Source organism: Nicotiana tabacum, chromosome 3 (genome assembly GCF_000715075.1).
Source record: "Nicotiana tabacum cultivar K326 chromosome 3, ASM71507v2, whole genome shotgun sequence".
In the NCBI taxonomy this organism is placed as follows: Eukaryota; Viridiplantae; Streptophyta; class Magnoliopsida; order Solanales; family Solanaceae; genus Nicotiana; species Nicotiana tabacum.
Window position 1 is genome coordinate 98,077,542 of NC_134082.1, and position 22,400 is coordinate 98,099,941.

A 22,400-nucleotide genomic window follows, 5' to 3' on the forward strand; every position below is an offset into this window, starting at 1 on the left:
ATTGTCCACAGATCCTGTAAGTCACACTCAGCCCTGCAGCACACTTCAAATCAAGTTAGCAAAAAAAAAATAACACCTAACTACCAAAGAAAATAGACGAAAGGAAAACATTACCTCCCAAGAAGCACTTGATTTAACGTCTCGGCACGACACAGAATACCATCAATTGAAATGAATGACCGCCACGACGTGGCTATCTCCAACTTTTCCCAAATAGTGCTTCACCCGGTGACCATTGACTCAAAATACTTCATTATTTTTGTTTTTCAAGTCCAACCCACCGAAAGGTGTCACACCCACAATTTCAAGAGGACCACTCCATTTAGACTTTAACTTCTCGGGAAACATCCTCAACCTTGAGTTAAAAAACAATACAAGATTGACCACCTTGAACTCTTTGTTCCAAATGTATTTGTGATGTTGATATTTTATCTTTTCTTTGTACAAGGACGAACTTGCATAAGCATGGTACCGGAACTCATCCAATTCATTCAAGTGAGCAACCCTCAAGTTACCGGCTACATCCCAATCAAGATTCAACTTTTTAGAGCCCACATGGCCTTGTGCTCAAGTTCCACCGGAAGATGACAAGCTTTGCTGAACACCAACCAGTATGGCAACGTTCTGATAGGTGTTTTGTAAGCCATCCGATAAGCCCATAATGCATCATCAAGTTTCTTGGTGTCACGACCCGGATTTCCCACCGTTGAGGTGGTGATGATGCCTAAGTCTTGTGTCATAATGCAAGCCAACAGTTACGGTTCTAACACATTAATCATTAACACAAAACAACAATAAATAATAATTAAATCTAAACAGATATAAGAGTGGAAATTTTATAACAGCTCAAAACTCTAAAAGAGTACTACCCCAATGATCTGGTGTCACAATCCACGAACGTCTAACAATTTCTACAAATATTGGTTTAAAGGAAAGTACATCAGTTTTTCGGAATGAAAGAAAACAAGAACTAAAATAGAGGGAAGGGGACTCCAAGCTCTGCGAATGCCGGCAGATCTACCTTGGGTCTCCTGTGGACTAAATACAGCAACCCAAACTCTACTCTCGAGGTCCGGCACCAAAATCTGCACAAAAAGTGCGGAGTGCAGTATCAGTACAACCGACCCCATGTACTGGTAAGTGTCAAGCCTAACCTCAGCGAAGTAGTGACGAGGCAAGGACACAACAACAATATATAAACTTGTACAGTTAAATCATATACAAGAAAATAATAACAACAGAAATTTAACACAACATAACGGGAAAGGGAACATGCTGATGGGAATATAAAATTCTGACAGTAATACAGTAAAGAAGCAAGGTAAATATCATGCTTTGAACCAACATAAATAATAACACAGTAACACGTGCACGGCATCACCCTTCGTGCTTTTACTCTCATCCTAACCATAAGAAATAACAAAAACGGCACGACATCACCCCTCGTGCATTAACTCTCTCATAATCATGGCACGACATCATGCTTTGTGCATTAACACTCACAGAATATGGCATGACATCACCCTTTATGCATTAACCCTCACAGAATATGGCACGACATCACCCTTCGTGCATTAACACTCACTCACAATATCATGCACGACTTCACCCTTCATGTTTTACGCTCTTCCTCACCCAATCAATAGAAACAATAACATCCCGACAAGGGAATCAACAATAACCAAACTTGTTTCAGCAGTTAACTCCACAATATATATCTCCACTTGAGCCAATACTCAACAATTATCCACTACCAGGAAAACATGACAAGACTTGTTCAATCATGAAGGATAACCAGTTTAAGCATGAACAGTACGTAATAAGAGACACAACAATCACAAGTATAGGACTCACTTGCATGATATGACCCAGCAACAACACATAGATACTCATCACCTCACTTATATGTCGTACTCAATCAGCTAAACACGTAGCAAATAGGGCAACAACACCTAATCCCTTAAGCTAAGTTTAGCCACAACACTTACCTCGATTCCACGACCAAAATTAGGCCTAAATTACCGCTTTACCTCTCCATTACACCTCTAATCCACTTGTATCTAGTCATAATTAACTTAATAACATCAATAAATGCTAAAGAACTCAATTCCAATGCTTAATTATAGGTTTCCCAACATTTTCCCCAAAAAGTCAAAAATCGACCACGGGCCCCTTGGTCGAAATTCGAAGTTCGGACGAAAGCTCGATTACCCATTCACCCCCGAGCCCGGATATACAATTTGATTATGACCTCAATTTGAGGTCTAAATCATCAAATTTGAAATTCCCAAATTTCAACCAAAAACACCAAAATCCCTAGATTTTGTGATGAAAATTTGAAAAAAATGAAATAGATTGAAAGAAATGAGTTAGAAATTGTTTACCTATAACTTGGGGAGGAACTACTCTTTAGAAAATCGCCTCTTGAAGCTTAGGGTTTGAAAATTTGAGAAATGAATTGAAAATCCCGTCTAAGTCACTTTTTGCACAGTTGCAGATGTCGCATTTGCGACAGGAGCTTCGCAATTGCGAAGCTCGCAAATGTAAGGCAGGTGTCGCAAATGTGAACCTGCCGCATCTCTGCTACTGTCGCAAATGCGAACCCTCTGTCGCATTGGCGATGATTCCCCTCCCTCTGACTACTTCGCAATTGCGAAAGCTTGTTTGCAATTGCGAACATGAATTGGCCCAACTTCCTTTGCATTGCGATGGAAGCCTCGCAAATGCGACCTTGGCAGTGATCGCAGTTGCGAACCTTGACCTCGCACTTGCGAGGTCTGAGGCCTGCAACACAGCTGAATCATACCAGCTATTTATTTCCAAGTCCAAAATCATTCTGTAGCCTATCAAAAACTCACCCGAGCCCTCGGTACTCCAAACCAACCATGCACACAAGTCTTAACATATCATACGAAGTTGCTCGTGCGATCAAATAACTAAAATAACATCTAGAACTATGAATTCAACACCAAAACACATGAAATTTTCAAACTTCCTATTTTCTCAACCAAAGGTTCGAATCACGTCAAATCACTTTTTTCCACCAAATTTCACAGATAAGGTTTAAATATTATAGATGACCTGTATCTGGCTTCGAAACCAAAATACGGGCCCGATACCAATAAGTTCGCACATTATTCAATTTTCATAAACTATTATATTTTCAGTTAAATAATTTTCTTCAAAAATTCATATCTCCGGCTAGGGACATCGGTATTCAATTTCGGGCATACGCCCAAGTTCCACATTTTACTACGGACCCTCCAGGACCGTCCAATCATGAATCATGATCCGTTTACTCAAAATATTGACTAAAGTCAACCTAAATTAATTTTAAAGGCAAAACTCAATATTTTTTTCAAAGTTTCAATTAAGGATTTCCGGGAGCACACCTAGACTGGGACACGCAAATCGAGGAAAAAGAAAATGATGTTTTCAAGACCTCTAAAACAATCGTTCGTCCTCAAACAGACATAAAAAAGTACCTGAGTCTGTGAAAAGATGGGGATATCTGCTCCTTATATCGAACTCGGACTCCTAGGTAGCTGCCTCAATAGGCTGACATCTCCACTACACACCAATCGAAAGGTAACCCTTCAATCTCAACTAATGAAGGTGCTGATCTAGAATGGCCACCGGCTCCTTCTCGTAGGTCAAATCCTTGTACAACTGGATAGTGCTGAAATCTAATACGTGGGATGGATCGTCGTGATACTTCTGAAGCATGGACACATGAAACACTGGATGCACAACTGATAAACATAGCGGCAACGCAACTCTGTAAGCCACCTCCACAGCACGATCGAGGATCTCAAAAGGTTTGATGAACCTAGGGCTTAACTTTCCCTTTTCCCAAATCTCATCACACCCTTCATCGGAGATACTCGAAGCAACACTCACTCTCCGACCATGAATGCCACATCACGAACCTTACGGTCGACATAATGCTTTTGCCTAGACTAAGTTGTACGGAGTCTATCCTAAATGATCTTAACCTTATCAAAGGCATCCAACTAAATCTGTACCCAACAACCGAGCCTCTCCCCGCTCAAACCATCCAACCGGTGACCGACACCGTCTACCATATAATGCCTCATAGGGAGCCATCTGGTTGTTTGGCTGATAACTATTGTTGTAGGCAAACTCCGCTAATGGTAAGAACTGATCCCAAGAACCTCCAAAGTCAATAACACATGCGCGGACCATATCCTCCAAAATCTGAATAATACGCTCAGATTTTCCGTCTGTCTAAGGATGAAATGTTATGCTCAACTTAACCCGCATACCCAACTCATGTTGTACTGCCCTTCAAAAATGCGAGGTAAACTGCATACCTCGGTCAGAAATGATAGACACGGGCACACCATGGAGATGAATAATCTCACGGATATAAGTCTCTTCCAACTGCTCAGAAGTATAGGAAACTACCACAGGGTTGAAATGCGCTGACTTGGTCAGCCTATCCATAATAAGCGTCAAACTTCCTATGAGTCCATGGGAGTCTAACAACGAAGTTCATAGTAATACGCTCCCATTTCCACTCAGGAAACTCAATTTGCTGAAGCAAACCACCAGATCTCTGATGCTTGTACTTTAACTACTAACAATTCAAACACTGAGCTATATATGCAACAATATCCTTCTTCATCCTCCTCCACCAATAATGTTTCCGCAAGTCCTGATACATCTTGGAGGTTCTCGGATGAATAGAATACCAGGAACTATGGGCCTCATCTAAAATCAACTCTCAAAGTCCATCCACATTAGGCACACAAACTCGACCCTGCATCCTCAAAATTCTATCATCTCCTAATATAACCTGCCTGGCACCACCGTGCCGCACTATGTCCCTAAGGACATGCAAATGAGGGTCATCATATTGCTGATCTCTGATACGCTCAAATAATGAAGACTGAGCGACCGTACAAGCTAGAACACGACTAGGCTCAGAAACATCCAACCTCACGAACTGATTGGCCAAGGACTGAACAGCCAAAGCAAATGGTCTCTCACCGACTAGAATATACGCAAGGCTGCCCATACTAGCTAACTTCCTACTCAAAGCATCAGCCACTACATTGGCCTTCCTAGGATGATACAAGAGGTAATATCATAGCCCTTCAGTAGCTCCAACCACCTCATCTGCCTGAAATTGAGCTCCTTCTGCTTGAACAAATACTGCAAACTCTTATGATACGTGAACACCTCATATTACACGCCATATAAATAATTCCTCCGAATCTTCAACGTGTGTACAATGGCTGGTAGGTCGAAATCATGAACTGGATAATTCTTCTCGTGAATCTTCAACTCTCATGAAGCATATGCAATAACCTTTCAATTCTGCATCAACACCGCACCAAGTCCAATACGAGATGCATCACAATATACTGTATATGGCCCTAAACCTGTAGGTAATACCAACACCGGTGCTGTGGTCAAAGCTGTCTTGAGCTTCTGAAAGCTCGCCTCACACTCATCCGACTAGCTGAACGGGGCACCATTCTAGGTCAATCTGGTCATCAGGGATTATATGGATGAAAACCCCTCTACAAACCGACGGTAGTAGCCCGCCAAACCCAAGAACTCCGGATCTCTGTAGCTGATATGGGTATAGGCCAGCCCTTGACTGCCTCAATCTTGTTTGGATCCTCCTAAATACCCTTTGTTGATACAACGTGACCCAAGAATGCAACTGAACTCAACCAAAATTCACACTTCGAAAACTTAGCATATAACTGGATATATCTCAAAGTCTGAAGACCGACTCGAAGATACTTCTCATGCTCCTATCAGTTGCGGGAGTAGATCAAGTTATCATTAATGAAAACAATCACAAAGGAATCCAGATAGGGATTGAACACTTGGTTCATCAAATCCATGAATGCTTCTGGGGCATTTGTCAACCCGAATGACATCGCTAGAAACTCATAATGCTTGTACCGAGTGCAAAAAGCTATCTTAGGGATATCGGATGCTCTAATCCTCAACTGATGGTAGCCTGACCTCAAAATCAATCTTTGAAAACACCTTGGCACCCTGAAGTTGATCAAATAAATCATCAATCCTCGACAATGGATAGTTGTTCTTGATGGTGACTTTGTTCAACTGCCGATAGTCTATGCACATCCTCATCGATCCATCCTTCTTCTTAACAAACAACATCGGTGTACCCCATGGCGAGACACTGGGTCTAATAAAGCCCTTATCAAGCAAATCTTGCAACTGTTCCTTCAATGCTTTCAACTCTGGCGGGGTCATATGGTATGGCAGAATAGAAATGGGCTGAAAACCCAGAGCCAAATCGATGCAAAAGTCAATATCCCTGTCGGGTGGCATTCCCGGTAGGTCTACAGGAAATACCACTAGAAGATCAAAAACAACTGGTACGAAATCCATTGGAAGGAACCTCTATACTGGAAAAATCGCGAACATAAGCCAAATAAGCCAAACACCCCTTCTCAACCATATGCCGAGCCTTCATATAAGAAATGACCCTACTGGGACCAGGAGTCCCTCTCCACTCCAATCGAGGAAACCCCGGCAAGGTTAAGGTCACGCTCTTGGTGTGACAGTCCAATATGGCATGATAAAGTGACAGTTAATCCATCCCCAAGATGACATCAAAATCGACCATATCAAGAAATAGGAGATTTACATGGGTATCAAGACCCCCAATAATAACAACACACGAGCGATATACACGATCTACAACAATATAATCACCCACCGGTGTGGATACATAGATAGGGGCTGTCACACCTCCTTTTTTTTACACACCCTGCGAAGGGCATGAAGGAGTTTTTTCAATTAAAGGACAATCGGAATAGGATTTAATATTATTATTCAGAGTCGCCACTTGAGAGATTAATGGTGCCTCAAGTCACCGGTTGCATCCCGAACCGAGGAAACGTATGACTCTGTTAACAGTCCGCGAACCAGAAATCTGAGTAAGGAATTCTGTTAACCCGGGAGAAAGTGTTAGGCATTCTCGGGTTCCGTGGTTCTAGCACGGTCGCTCAACTGTTGTATTTGATTTTATTTGATTTCAGAACATGTTTTTGCTTATGGGTTTTTTTAATTTCGAACCGCTCTTATTATTATTATGAGAATTGCAACGTCGTGAAAATGGGTCTCAAACCACGTCACAATCAATGCACCCGTGGTCGTTGACACATTTCGACTCCGTTGAGATTTGGATTTGGGTCGCATCAATGTGCACCCGAGTTTAAGAAAGTAGATTATTAAATAGCGCGCCTAAAGCAACTATGCGTTTTTAAATTTGCGAGGGCCATGGAAACTCAACCAAATGGCACGCCTCGAATTCTAAGGATTCACATGTTAATTAAATGAGGGCCATGTATTTGAGATTTTATTTGGCGAGATTCGTCTCAACATTTATTAAAAGGCCCATTTGAGAGTGACTATAATTTTCTATTGATCAAATGTCCCTAAAAGAAGAAAGAAAACTTAATTACATGAAAAATGAATAAAATTCAGTAGTCCAACCTCAACAATGAGCTGGACCACTGATGGGCTTCAGAAATGGCCCAAAAATTCGGCCAGGCAGGAGAAAGGGAAGCCTAGGTGACAGATAACAGCACCCGGGATCGAATCCCCTAGGAAGCCCAAACTCATGAAGGCAGTCTGTGTGACAGTCTGAGATGGCTTATCGCTGAGCCCAGCGAGGCCTTGATTTATTTCAACCAAACGCCCCCAAAATTACCTCTAAATTATTTTAAGTGTTCAATAATTATAGAAAAGGGGAAACAATACGCATCTACTCGAATTAGAAGGATATTAGTCAATTGAATTCTAGTTTTATGCACAGACTAATTTATCCACTGATATTCCGGTGAGTTCTTAGACATCACTAAGGTGAAAACCAAGTTGTAAACACAATCTCAACAGCATAAAGCAGACTAACTACTTCTGAATTAATTCACGCCAACATTACTATCAACCTATCATGTAATCAACTAACACTAGTGCTCACTTCATAGTAATCACATGAATCCGAAACATAACAGTTTATATAGTCCATTTAGCACAAAAGCAAGCAAAACTTAAACAATATCCATGAATTAAACACTGAATACGTAGATCTGGAAATTAGCTAAATCAGAACTCAATTCTGCAAGTAAATTCATTCTTCACATAATTCATTTCTGCACACTTTAGCTCACAGTCATCAAGGGTACAATTGTGTACCTGGATAAGGGAAAATATGAGAAGGAAAGAAGTCAGCTACTTTGAACAGCAACACCAACAAAACTCAGCAATATATCATCACAGAACAGACCAGGAATTGATTTTGAAAAATCAGAAATATAAGCAGACTCAACAGAGCAGTCCAACACACACTTGAAATGCACTCCTAGCCCTCACAGCTGAGCCTAGATGCCTCTCAAATCTTGCTGGACCAAAATCTCCACTGAAGTCCAAACTAATAGGCCCCAAACTCACTTGAATCAGTCGTTAGTCACTCCCAAACACTTTTTAGGAATAGAACCTCGAGCTGGAATGAAGAATGCCCAAGGAAGGACTGAGAATCACTAACACTAGTGATGAACTAGTAAAACTGTTTTTGATTTTTCCATCTTTTGATTTTTCTTCTTAAGTATTGGAATTGAAATGCTAGATGAAATTGAAAGCAAGGAGGAAAGCTTTTGGTGGGGATTTTTGGGCTGAAAATTCAATCCCCTTCATCAAGGCACTTGATGCCCTTTTATAGGTGATACAAGAGGGTTAATCAGATTTTGGGTTTTCTTTTTAGTCCCTTTCTTATTTTCAGTTTAGTCCCTTTATTTTTGACTTGCTCAACAAGCAAATTCCTCTGTTGTGCTAACACCTACAATAAAGTACCCTTCTAGAAGGCCCTAGGATGCTCTTCTACCCCCACAATACCTATACTACCCTTGCCCCTACTTTAAAATTACTATTCTTATCAGAATTACACTTTTCCATGCCTAAACTACACCTGAAAGCTTCTCAAAATTACTGATTCTACCTACATTCTCAACAACTATAACCAATCCCCTAAATTAATTCAAAACTAACTAAGACTGATTAATTAGAACTCAGAAATTACTCAATTGAACTAACCAATCCCAATTATTCAATCACCCAAACCCAAACAACTTAGAAAAACAAGGAGAACAGGATCAGTCAACATTAAATGAAATTCAACTAACTTTTAACCAATAAGCTCACAATTGACCATTCGAACATTAAATTCAGAACTAAAAAGCAATTGAAGTCAACCTAAACATCTAGATAACATTAATGGACAAAATGGCATTGAATCCAAACTAATCAATTATGCTGATTATGATTAACTATCAAATGACACATGCATCAAACTAAAATAAAAATGCAAAGATGCTTTATTGATTAAAACAGATGGAACAAGGAACAAGGAACAAAGAAGATTTAAACTATACTAATACACAAAAATAAATCGTAAAATTAACATAACACTTTAATGAAATCAAAACTATAACTAAAACTTCAACTATGCAAGTAAAAAGAAACAAGAAAGCTCACTGAAGCACGAGGAACTCTGGCCAGCTGCTATCGTCCGAACCTTTCCAGATTTTTGACACGTAACATCCCTAACCATGTGTTTTTACAAGAGAACACATGGTTAAGGATATTACGGTCCAAAATCATAGAGATTTTGGGTTAGGGTTTTGGTTAGAAATTCTTAGATCTGAAATTCGAGCCGCTTCACCGAGATTCAAAGGGAAATGGTCATGGATTTGGGTTGAGGGAAGTCTGGGGATGGTGTGGTGTGATTTTGGTCCATTTTGGATGAATTTGCGACTTGGCCGGAAAACTTCAATCGGAGATTCGACGAGCTCCGGCAATATTCGAGGGAAACCAATGGTAGGAATGGATAGAGGAGAGTGAGGAGGACGAGCGGTGTAAATTTGGGGGCGATTAGCATTGGCGCTGCCACCGGTGATCTAAGGGTTTCAAGGCGGCGCGGCTAGTGTTTGTGGGGGAGTGAGGAAGACGATGGGGAATGGGGTGGGGGGGGACCTTCGGATACTTTTATAGTACGCCTACCCCGCCTCTGAGCCGTTGATCTTGCTAACCTCGACGGTTTGGATTGATCGACGCCAAACAGCGTCGTTTTGATCTTACCGTATTGGACCAGATGGGGAGAGGGTTCTGGGCTTGGGTCGGAACACTGATTTGGGCTGAGATTTGGGTTAAATTGAGATGAGCCCAATTTTGTTCTTGTTTGTTTTTTTCTCTTTTATTTCTTTTATCTATTTTTGTATTTTGTAATCCACTTTGTAATTTTGTATTTATTTTTCTGATTTTATAAAATTGCAACAATTAAAATAAAGTCCTAATATATTTCAAAACTAAACTAATTAAATTCTAAAATTATTTAAAACCTATTTTACGCCAAATTTACGATTAAAACAACTAAAATGCGAAAGTGAGCTATTTTGTAATTTTTCGTGTTTGGTTCTAAAACAAACTAACCACTAATTGATCCTAAACATATAAAATTATATCCCAAATGTAAATGTATATTTTTTGTAATTTATATGAATTAACATGCACAAATAATATGCAACCATTATTAGAAAATGATACCAAAATGCACAAAAAATTGTAAAAATAAAGAAAAATTATTTTGTTGGAATTTTTGGGAATTATTCATATATAGGGCAAAAATCACGTGCTCACAGCTGCCCCTCTTTGCTTGGAAACATGAAATGTTTTCGGGCAAAGATAAGTGAGCAAATACGAGCGATTTTTGCCCGTTTGGAAATTCCGTGTGAAGTATTTTTGAAAAGCTTGACCGCACCCTGCTTCAGAGGTTGCCTACATATCCTGGACTAAACAGGAATCAGGTCAGTATAGTTCAGGAATGTCTGATAGCTGGGACTACCAGGAGCTGTGATTTCACTGTGATTGTTGTTGCTGCTGCTTGCTGACTTCCCTTATTACACCCTGTAAAAATAAAAGAAGTTAGACTAAGCTATGAATTATGAATTACAAGATCCTGTCTAAAATCTTCAAACTTGTTCTTGTACTTCCTTATCGTTTTGCGTTCCTCTGATGAAATCCATCGTTGCTACTCCAGATTGCTAACTAAGATGTTGTTCCTTTTCTTCAACTTACGGGACTTGAATAAACTTGAACCTAAATGTATTCCTCTCTGTTATACAGGCGGACTCCTTACTGCTGAACTTGAACTGTATGTATTCCTCTGTTATCCAGGCGGGCTCCTGACTTCACAACACAAACACAACAACGAAAACTTTCTGCCCAAGTTTGAAAACTGGGTACATGTTACTGGATGAGATTTTAAAACTAAACCTGAATTGTAATACCTCTATTCTCCAGGCGGACTCCTGACTTCAATTACAACTTACAATATAACAACCTCAATTCTTTAGGCGGGCTCCTGACTTCAACTACTTAAAAATTTTAATACCTCCATTCTCCAGGTGGGATCGTGATTTCGACTACTTAAAATTTAATACCTCCATTCTCCAGGCGGGCTCCTGATTTCGACTACTTAAAATTTAATACCTACATTCTCCAGGCGGGCTCCTGATTTCGGCCGCTTAAAATTTTAACTCCTCCATTCTCCAGGCGGGCTCCTGACTTCGACCGCTAAAAATTTTAACTCCTCCATTCTCCAGGCGGGCTCCTGACTTCGACTACTTAAAAATTTAATACCTCCATTCTCCAGGCGGGTTCCTGACTTCTAAATTTTGAAATTGTATGTCTTTGTTCTCCTGGCGGACTCCTGACTTCTGAATTTGAAATTGAATGTCTCTATTCTACAGGCGGACTCCTGACATCAATTTAGACAAGAAGTTGATTGATAACTAAAATTCAAATTGTATCACCTCTGTTCTTCTGGCGGGTTCCTGATTGCTAAAATTGAATTGTATGTCTCTATTCTCCAGGCGGACTCCTGATTGCCGAAATTCGAAATGCGTGTCTCTGTTCTCCAGGCGGACTCCTGACTTTTAAAATTTAAACTGTATGTCTCCGTTCTTCAGGCGGACTCCTGACACCAAACTTAAAAAGTATGTCTCTGTTCTCCAGGCGGACTCCTGACTTCAACAAAATAATCAACCAACGGAAATTTTTCTGCCCCAGTTTGGAAGCTGGGTGTATGGGTGAGTGTTAAACTGAATCATATTATCACATATTACTAACAATTGAAAGCTAAATCCTATTATCCAGGGAGGTTCTGACAACTACATCATGTTATCTACAAGGGTTTAAACTACATCCCTTTATCCAGGAAGATCCTGTCAACTCCAAACAATTATGAACCTAAGGTGTTACTTCTTACTATACCATGTTATCTTATCCGGGTATTTGCATTATGTCCTATTATCCAGGAAGGTCCTGACAACTTGCATTTTATCCTAAACATGCAAACTTTGCAACCAAATTATATTCCCCTACGCTATTCATGATTATCTTGTATTTAATCAAACCGCACTTTGCGGTCAAACCTGATTATTGCTTGCTTTCCCTTTTATGGAGAATTCCTCCTGAACCACCAACTTTCTGCCTCTGTTCCAATCAAAGAAAATTCCGTTAGTTTAAGATGGTGGTTAGTTGATGGCATTCTTGCTGAAAAATCCTTCCCCTGCATTGCTTTGTGTTGACTGACTTCCACGCACTGACCCCGAACCGTTTGATTTTCAGACCAGCTTTTAAATTCTCCAACCTCTGGCGACCTAAATGTCTTACACTCGTGCTGTTATTTCACTTTTCTGACCCTTTTGTTTGAACCTTTGCATTTCCCACGACATTTCCCAATCATTCCACCGATGAAATTTCCGTTAATTCTCTGTATTCCACTTGACATCATGTAGTTTTTTGACATGCTATGACCACGTTGTGCTTTACAATTTCGGAAGCCGGTAGTGAGCGTTGAAATCCTTTCCCACTTGCTTTTAAACATAACTGACATTAGAACATTTAGACAAACAAAAAAAAACCCAAAAGAGAATGAAATGCAATGGTTTTACGGGTTAGGGATAAGAAAGAATCCAAAACCGGATGACTACTAAAAATGAAGTGAAGAAAAGAAACTTATCTGACCGGAACAGCTGGCACCAATGGTCATAACATGCATTTCGGACTAATCGGCCCAACCGATCCAACTAAACAACTCTCAATTGCTATACCTCATTGCCCAGGACTTCCATTAATTGTTTGAATTACCCAGACCTTAACCTTGTTCATCCTGCGGTGTCTCAAAACAGTTTTCCACCCACAGCCCTCTTGCCAAATAACCATTTTCAACTCACTTTCGCCTTAAGGTGCCCGCGAGGGTTTTCACCAATAAGACTATCTCATTTATTTTTCTCTCAACTCCCGTCGCCTTAGGGTGCCTGTGAAGGTTTTTACCGATAAGACTCTCTCATTATTACTTTGTTTTTCTTTCTTGAACCAGAGTGTTGCCCCTATCGTGAGTTATTCCTACCTGTTCAACTTGGCATTTCTCAAAACTGATCAGAAGGTCTTTCGTTGGACCGTAATGTAGGCTTTTGGATTGTGTAAGAAAGAAAGGTATAAAAGGCTCAACACAATTTAAATGGGTTCAAATTTCAACTTTCGGAATCCAACTGTTCATAACAATCACGACTTCTGCCCCAGTTTCTTGCTTGGGGATTTTTGGATTTTATTTTGGTATGACTGAACCTCGGAGTAAGGCTTCCTACATACCTTTACGGGATCAAGTCAAACGTAGTTCACTGTATCATAGTTACCTTTGTTGTTGTGTTTTTTTTATTTCCTTTTCTTTCTTTTCTTCTTATTTTCCTTCTCTTTCTCTTTTCCTTCTCTTTTCATTTTTTCTTCTTCTTTTTTCTTCTTCTTTTTCTTTCTTCTTTTTTTCTCCTTTTTTTCTTTTCTTTTCTTTTTCCTTTGCTTTTCTTTTCTTTCTTTTATGTTTGGCACCTGTGTTCCTTGATAGTGTCATTGATTCCGAAAGAGAGGTATGAAAAATACGTAAGGCTCAAAGGGGATGACAAGGGATAAAAGTGTTTGGATAGCAGGACAAAACGCCTTCGTCATTTCAATCTTTAAGATTTGCCAAATACAAGCAGATACATTCAGAAATAAAGAAATCATAGATAATATCACTTGGCTGCATCGGAATTAATGGCCATTTCTATACATTTTCCTTCTACATCTGTCAAATACAATGCCCCGTTAGACAACACTCTGGTTACTACAAATGGTCCCTGCCTGTTTGGGGAAAATTTTCCTTTTGCTTCAGCCCAATGAGGCAAAATCCGCCTCAGTACTAACTATCCGACTTCGAATTTTCTCGGACGCACTTTCTTGTTATATGCTATTGCCATTCTTCGTTGGTACAATTGACCATGACACACTGATGACAATCTCTTCTCGTCAATCAGACTCAACTGCTCAAGGCGGCTTTTCATCCATTCATCATCATCGATCTCAGCCTCTGCAACGATTCGCAGAGACGTGATTTCTACATCTGCAGGTATTACTGCCTCGATGCCATACACCAATGAATAAGGATTCGCCCCTACCGAGGTACGAACGGTGGTGCAGTATCCTAACAATGCAAAAGGTAATTTCTCATGCCACTATCTAGACCCTTCAACCATCTTCCGGAGTATTTTCTTTATATTCTTATTGGCTGCTTCAACCGCACCATTTGCCTTTCGACGGTATGGAGTAGAATGCCTATGGGTAATATTAAACTGCTCATATGTCTCTTTCATAAAATGGATATTAAGATTAGCCCCATTATCCGTGATGATTACCTTCGAAATCCCAAACCGACAGATGATAGTTGAGTGCACGAAGTCGACCACAACTTTCTTAGTCACAGACTTGAACGTCTTAGCTTCCACCTATTTGGTAAAATAGTCTATAGCTACCAGAATAAACCTGTGCCCATTTGACGCTGCTGGATCAATTGGCCCAATAACATCCATGCCCCATACGACAAAAGGCCATGGCGTGGACATAGTATATAGTTCTGATGGTGGAGAGTGAATCAAATCTCCATTCACTTGGCACAGATGACATTTGCGCACAAAACTGATACAATCCCGCTCCATAGTGACCCAATAATAACCTGCTCGGAGAATCTTTTTTGCTAGAACGTACCCACTCATATGCAGTCCACAAACTCCGGAATGTACCTCAGTCATGATAGATGTATCCTGTCTCGCGTCCATGCATCTCAACAACCCGAGATCTGGAGTACTTTTGTACAACACTCATCCACTAAAGAAAAACCCGCTTGCCAATCGCCGAATCATTCTTTTCTGATCACCGGTGGCCTGTACTGGATATACTCCCGTCCTGATGTACTCTTTGATATCATGGAACCACGGCTCGCCATCGATTTCCTTTTCTATCATATTATAATAAGCATGCTGATCACGGACCTAAATCTGCAACGGATCAACATAAGCCTTGCTTGGATGATGCAACATTGACGCCAAAGTAGCCAAAGCGTCGGTAACCTCATTATGAAACCTTGGAATGTGCCTGAATTCTATAGCCTGAAACCGCTGACAAAGCTCATGTAGACATTGTCGGTACAGTATAAGCTTTAAATCCAGTGTTTCCCATTCTCCTTGAATTTGGTGTACCAGTAGGTCCGAGTCACCCATGACCAAGACTTCCCGTACACCCATATCTACAGCTAATCTCAATCCCAATATACACGCCTCATATTCTGCCATGTTGTTCATACAGTAGAAACGAAGCCGAGCTGTAACAGGGTAATGCTGACCTTTTTCAGAAATAAGTACCGCTCCTATTCCCATGCCTTTCATATTTGTAGACCCATCAAAGAAAAGTTTCCATCCTGGCTTCTCAGCTTGTTCCAATTCATCAATGTGCATCACCTCTTCATCAGGGAAATAAGTTTTCAAAGGTTCATAATCTTCATCGACGGGGTTCTCAGCCAAATGATCGGCTAGTGCCTATGCTTTCATCGCAGTCCGTGTCACATAGATAATGTCGAACTCTGTAAGCAGGATCTGCCACTTTGCAAGCCTCCCTGTAGGCATGGACTTCTGAAAAATATACTTCAACGGGTCCAAGCGAGATATGAGGTAAGTAGTGTAGGATGACAAATAATGTTTCAACTTCTGTGCCACCCAAGTTAGGGCGCAACATGTCCTCTCCAGATGAGTATACTTAACCTCGTAAGATGTGAACTTCTTGCTGAGATAGTAGATAGCCTGCTCCTTTCTACCCGTAACATCGTGCTGCCCCAGTACACAGCCGAATGAATTATCCAAAACCGTCAGATATAGAATCAAAGGCCTCCCTGGTTCTGGCGGGACCAACACGGGTGGGTTTGACAAATACCGATTTATCTTATCAAAAGCCTCCTGACATTCATAAGTCCATTTGACCGCAGCGTCTTTCTTCAACAATTTGAAAATCGGCTCACAAGTTGTCGTAACCTGAGCAATGAACCTACTGATATAATTCAATCTTCCTAACAAACTCATCACCTCAGTTTTGTTTCTTGGAGGTGGCAATTCCTGAATAGCTTTGATCTTTGACGGGTCTAATTCAATACCCCGCCGGTTGACTATAAATCCCAACAACTTCCCCGATGGCACCCCGAAAGCATACTTTGCCGGATTGAGCTTAAGATTGTACCTGCGAAGCCTTTGAATGAACTTTCTCAAATCTCTGACTTGGTCGGATTGCTATCTAGACTTCACGATCACATCATCCACGTACACCTCGATTTACTTGTGTATCATATCATGGAATATTGTTGTCATGGCCCTCATATAAGTTGCCCCAGCATTTTTCAAACCGAATGGCATGACCGATAACAATACGTTCCCCATGGCGTGATGAATGCCGTCTTTTCTGCATCTTCCTCGTCCATTAGAATTTGATGATAACCCGCGTAACAATCCACAAAAGAACCAATATCATGTTTGGCACAATTGTCAATCAGTATATGGATGTTGGGCAGTGGGAAATTGTCTTTTGGACTTGCCTTGTTAAGATCCCGATAATCGACACACACCCTGGTCTTGCCATCCTTCTTCGGCACAGGCACAACATTAGCTAACCAAGTGGGATATCGTGTAACCTGAATGACCTTTACATCAAATTGCTTGGTAATTTCTTCTTTGATCTTCACACTTATGTCTGTTTTGAACTTTCTCAACTTCTGTCTGACAGGAGGGAGTGCCGGATCAGTGGGTAATTTATGAACCACTAAATCGGTGCTTAGTCCTGGAATATCATCATACGACCATGCAAAGACATCTTTGTACTCATGCAATACTTTAATTATCTCCTCCTTTAGTTGTGGCTCCAGATGAACACTTACTTTAGTTTCCCGCACATTTTCTTGGTCCCCTAGATTAACTGTTTCTGTGTCATTTAGGTTAGGTTTGGGTTTTTCTTAGAAGTGACTTAATTCTTTACTAATTTCCTCATAAGCCTCATCGTCGTTACAATCCACCCCATCATCACACTCGATTTCTTGTATTATTATTTCTGAGCTAGATTGGCTTTTAAAACTGGGCCGAAAATTCCTCATGCATGTCATGTCATTGATATAAGCATAAAAAGAACTGTACAAAAGAAAAGAAAAAAAAAATAGAAACAAAATTAGGAATGAAGAAAATTGCATTTCATTGAATGTAAAGATAATATGGTTTTAACTCATCCAAACGGACGGAACATAGCAACTGAATTACAAACCCTGGAATAATCCAGCTGACAAAAGAAAACAAAACCCACTACCACGACTCCCTCCGAATTGGAAGAGGAGTAGCTTCCCAATTGTTGATGTTAGCATCCGGTCCGATGTACTGTATATCTGCTCTGCTTGACCCTTCCCCGGCCTCAACCATGTTCACTTCAGCAAATACCCTCTCGAACACCCTATCCAAGTTCTCTTTTGCACCAATCAGTGGACCCGACACCTTTGCCAATGACTGCTTCTTGCTACCCGGCCTGACGAAGGACCTGGACAAGCGTGGAATTGGTTTGGGAAGAACCCAAGCTTTCTTTTTCAATTTACAAGCCCTTCTAACATCTGTCGTTGTTGGTTTGAAACCTAGTCCGAAGGTGTCCAAATTTTTGGGCAGAGAAACAGGTTGCACAATGCCCTGAAGCTCAGCCCCCAGACATTTTCCTAGCACGAACCCATTACTCAGCATTTCTGATACTACCATGACGGTCGCAGCTACCACCCTGGGACATGGACATGCTTTTACCCTCGGGCACTCTGCTCACCGGGACCGTGTCGAAGACCTGATAAACCCATGGTCCCTTATCATCTTCAGTTTCTATAAAGGGCACAATGGCATCATTCATGGCGCATGTGGGATCTTCCCTATATAACACAATTTCTTGTCTGTCCCACTCGAACTTGACCATTTGGTGCAGTGTGGAAGGCACTGTTTTGGCCGCATGGATCCACGGTCGACCCAACAAAAGATTGTAGGACACTGCAGCATCCAATACCTGAAATTCCATAGTGAACTCGACTGTGCCAATAGTCAATTCGAGGACAATATCCCCCACTGTGTTTGTTCCCCCTCCGTTGAACCCTCGAACACAAATACTATTTTTGTGAATTCTATCATCATCAATCTTCAACTTGTTCAATGTGGACAACGTGCAAATATTAGCACTTGACCCGTTATCGATCAACACCCGAGTAACCATTGAATTTTCACACTTGACCGTCAAGTAGAGAGCTTTATTGTATTCTGTACCTTCCACAGGCAATTCATCATCAGAAAATGCTATCATGTTTACCTCAAAGATCTTGTTGGCAATTGTCTCCAGATGGTTCACTGAAATTTTGTCGGGCACATGAGCTTCATTCAATATCTTCATCAAAGCTAGGCAATGCTCGTCAGAATGGATCAATAATGACAACAACGAGATCTGGGCCGGTATTTTTCTCAATTGTTCAACAATGGAATAATCTTGCACTTTCATCTTTTTCAGAAATTCTTCTGCCTCTTCTTCCATCACAGCCTTTTTGACTAGTACTGGATTGTCTTTAGCGCCCCTAGCCTTTCTCAACTCCTCGGGAGCAAAACAACGTCCCGACCGAGTTAGTCCTTGTGCTTCACAACTCTCTTCCTCAATTTCCTTTCCTTTGTATGTAACCACTACCTTGTCATATTTCCACGGTACGGCTTTGCTATCAACCACGGGTAATTGGACTACCTGCTTTATGACAACTGGTTCTATGTAGGCCCCTTTCACAACAACCACGGGTGCAGATGATGACCCCGGTACCACTAACTTGACTGGATCTGGCTTTTTTGCAGCAACAAATGGTACTTTTCCCATTACCAACACTTGCTTATCTTTTATCGCTTTTAGCTGAACCCCTGGCCTTGCGCTAACTGCCTTTCCTTTGACCTTGGCTTCCGTAGAACAGATCACCATGACCGTCTGCGAGGTTTTTTTAGGCTATGTCCCCTTATGTATCAGTTTGATCATATTGGCTTCATAATGCGCTGGTAACGAGTTTTGATTGATGTTTGGGGCCTGTACTTCAATACAGCGATTATCAATGAGTTCTTGTACCGCGTTTTTCAACTTCCAACATTTTTCAGTATCGTGCCCCGGCATCCCTGAGCAATACTCGCAACTAACAGAATGGTCCAGGTTTTTGGGAAGGTGGTTTGGTGCTTTGGACTCAATTAGGGTCAACATTCCCAACTGTTTCAATCTATGGAAGAAAGTGGTGTAAGATTCTCCCAGCGGCGTAAATGTTTTTCTGTTTGGGGCCTTCTCACTTCTAAAAGCTTGGTTTGGGCCGAAGCCAGTTCCTGGTCTTTTTGGCTTGGGGAGTGGATAGGTGTTTTGTGGGGGTGGATGTGTGTTTTGGGGAGTCGGTGCGCGCCATTGCGAGTGCACCGGAGGCTGAGTGTATGTCTGGGCATGGTGGATAGAAAAGTGTGGTTCTGGTGGTGGATAGTAGTGTTGCGGTGGGCCATATGGGGTATATTGGTAGTTTGGGTGGTGGGGTCTGGGTTGGTTGTAGTAGGGTGGAGGGTTATTGGGCCTGGACCAAGCACTAGTTTCAATCGTAGCAACTTCTTCCTTCTTCTTCTTTCCAAGCACACCACCAGTACCGCTTTGGATGGCCTGGGTGGTTGCTTTCAATGCCGAGTAGCTCAAGATTTTGTTATATTTCAATCCCTCTTCGATCATGGCTCCCATTTTTACCACTTCATTAAACGACTTTCCGACAGATGTCACTAGATGACCAAAATAGGTAGGCTCCAATGTTTGCAAGAAGTAATCTACCATCTCACTCTCCCTCATTGGAGGATCAACCCTTGCTGCTTGTTCCCTCCAGCAGAAACCAAACTCTCTAAAACTTTTCCCAGGCTTCTTTTCCAGCTTCAACAATGACAGACGGTCAGGGACTATCTCAAGGTTATACTGAAAATGGCCAATGAATGCTTGTGCCAAATCATCCCATGTATACCATCGGCTGGGGTCCTGTCTCGTGTACCATTCTAGTGCGGATCCGCTCAGGCTTTGACCGAAATAGGCTATCAACAATTCGTCCTTCCCCCCCCCCAACACCTCTCATTTTGCTACAAAAGCCATGCAGATGGGCTACTGGGTCATCGTGCCCCTCATACAAGTCAAACTTCGGGGAAATGGCACAAATCTTTGTATGCAACGCTGACTTGGTTGCCTAAACCATGCATGTTCCTAAAGGATTTCTCCAGGATTTTGACTTTACGAATCACTTCCTCCTGTTCTGCATTCTTAACCGGTTTCTCAACTTCTCTCGGGATTTCAAAATGGGGAGAATAGGTATATGGCTCGGGCGCTTTGAAAGTGGGTTCGGGAGGGTAATATTGGGTATCGTGAGCTTGGAATAGTGGCTCACTGGATGATCTATGTAATGGGGCTGGGGGAGGTGTCACAAAGACTAGAACCATGGGTGGGGGAGGGTTCTGTTTGGGTGGTGGAGCTGGAGGAGCGTATGAAGTACTACCATAGCCATGGGTGTGATAGGGGAAGGCTGAAGATACGTGGGGAGTGGAGGGCTCCAGAGCCTGATCCAGGGGTGGGATGTAAGATGGATTAGCGGGGTACAATGGTGCCGGATGTCCCTGAGACCATTCCCGATACATTTCGGCCATTTGTGCTTTTAGTTTCCTCATTTCTTCTTTCATAGCACCCACATCTGTTACCTTAACTTCATTTGAAGGGTCTATGATGCTGGTTTCCGAGTCCTGTCCTGTCATGTTTACTTTATCTTTCGACCGGGTATTGTACGGGTGAGTTGACAGAATTGCCAATCAACTAACCACCTGCCTGGACTCACATATTTAGACAACCACTTTGTTAGCGATTAAGTCTTAACATATTTGACAACCGCACGTTGGTATGAATGCACCTATACAGTTAATCATTTCTATTATGCGTTTGCTCGATTGCATGTGTCATCCCGGCACTTCGTTCCTTGTTTCTTTTTACCTTTCTTTCACATTTCTCACCTTATCCGTCTCTTGTGCTCTTTTCTTTTTCTATTTCTTCCTCTTTTGTGTTTCCGCTCATTTCTTGCTTTCTCTTTCTCTTTTGTTTTTCCGCTCTCTTCTTTCTTTCTTTTTTTCGCTCCCTTCTTTTTATCTCTTTATCTTTCTTACATTTTGTTGTTATGATTACGGTCGAATCCTATGGATATTGCCTACGTATTGTGACCCCGCACGAATCAGACCAAGCATAGTTCGTGAAAAATAAAGCAAAATAAAGGGAGGAAATTTTGAAATTTTCAATTTCCATTACTAAAACAAACTATTACAAACTAAACATTTTTCAGAATGAAACTAACAGACGCAAATTAAAAGAAAACACAAACTCTAAGACTGCAAACATACTTGACCTGAAAAGATAACGGACAGACGAAAGACATACTCAAAAGGTAGAAAACTACAGACATAGCCTATGCATACTCTAGTGCTTCAAACTTAGGTGTCCGCGGGGCGTCGTTCGGCCTCGCCGCGGGCCTAGGATCCAAATCCCTTTCAAGCTGCTCTAATTCATTCATGGTTCGTTTCACATAGATCATTACTGCGGAGACAAAAGTAGTATGGGTCATGTCTTCACAAACCCGGCATCTCCTGAGAATGGCATGAGCAATGGCTCTAATCCTGTCTTTTGTTTGCTTCTTTTCTATAAGAAAGCATCTTATCTGATCGCTACATGTCTTTAAAGCTCGAGAATCCTGCAGGTGTTGATCTTGCAGCTGCTGCACTTCTACCTCCATTTGGGCCAACAGGTCGTAAAAATGTCCACTTTCAATTGCAAAATCTCTAGCATGTCTAACCATTTTACCCTCAAGGGCAAATACTTTTCTCTTTAAATCGGCAACA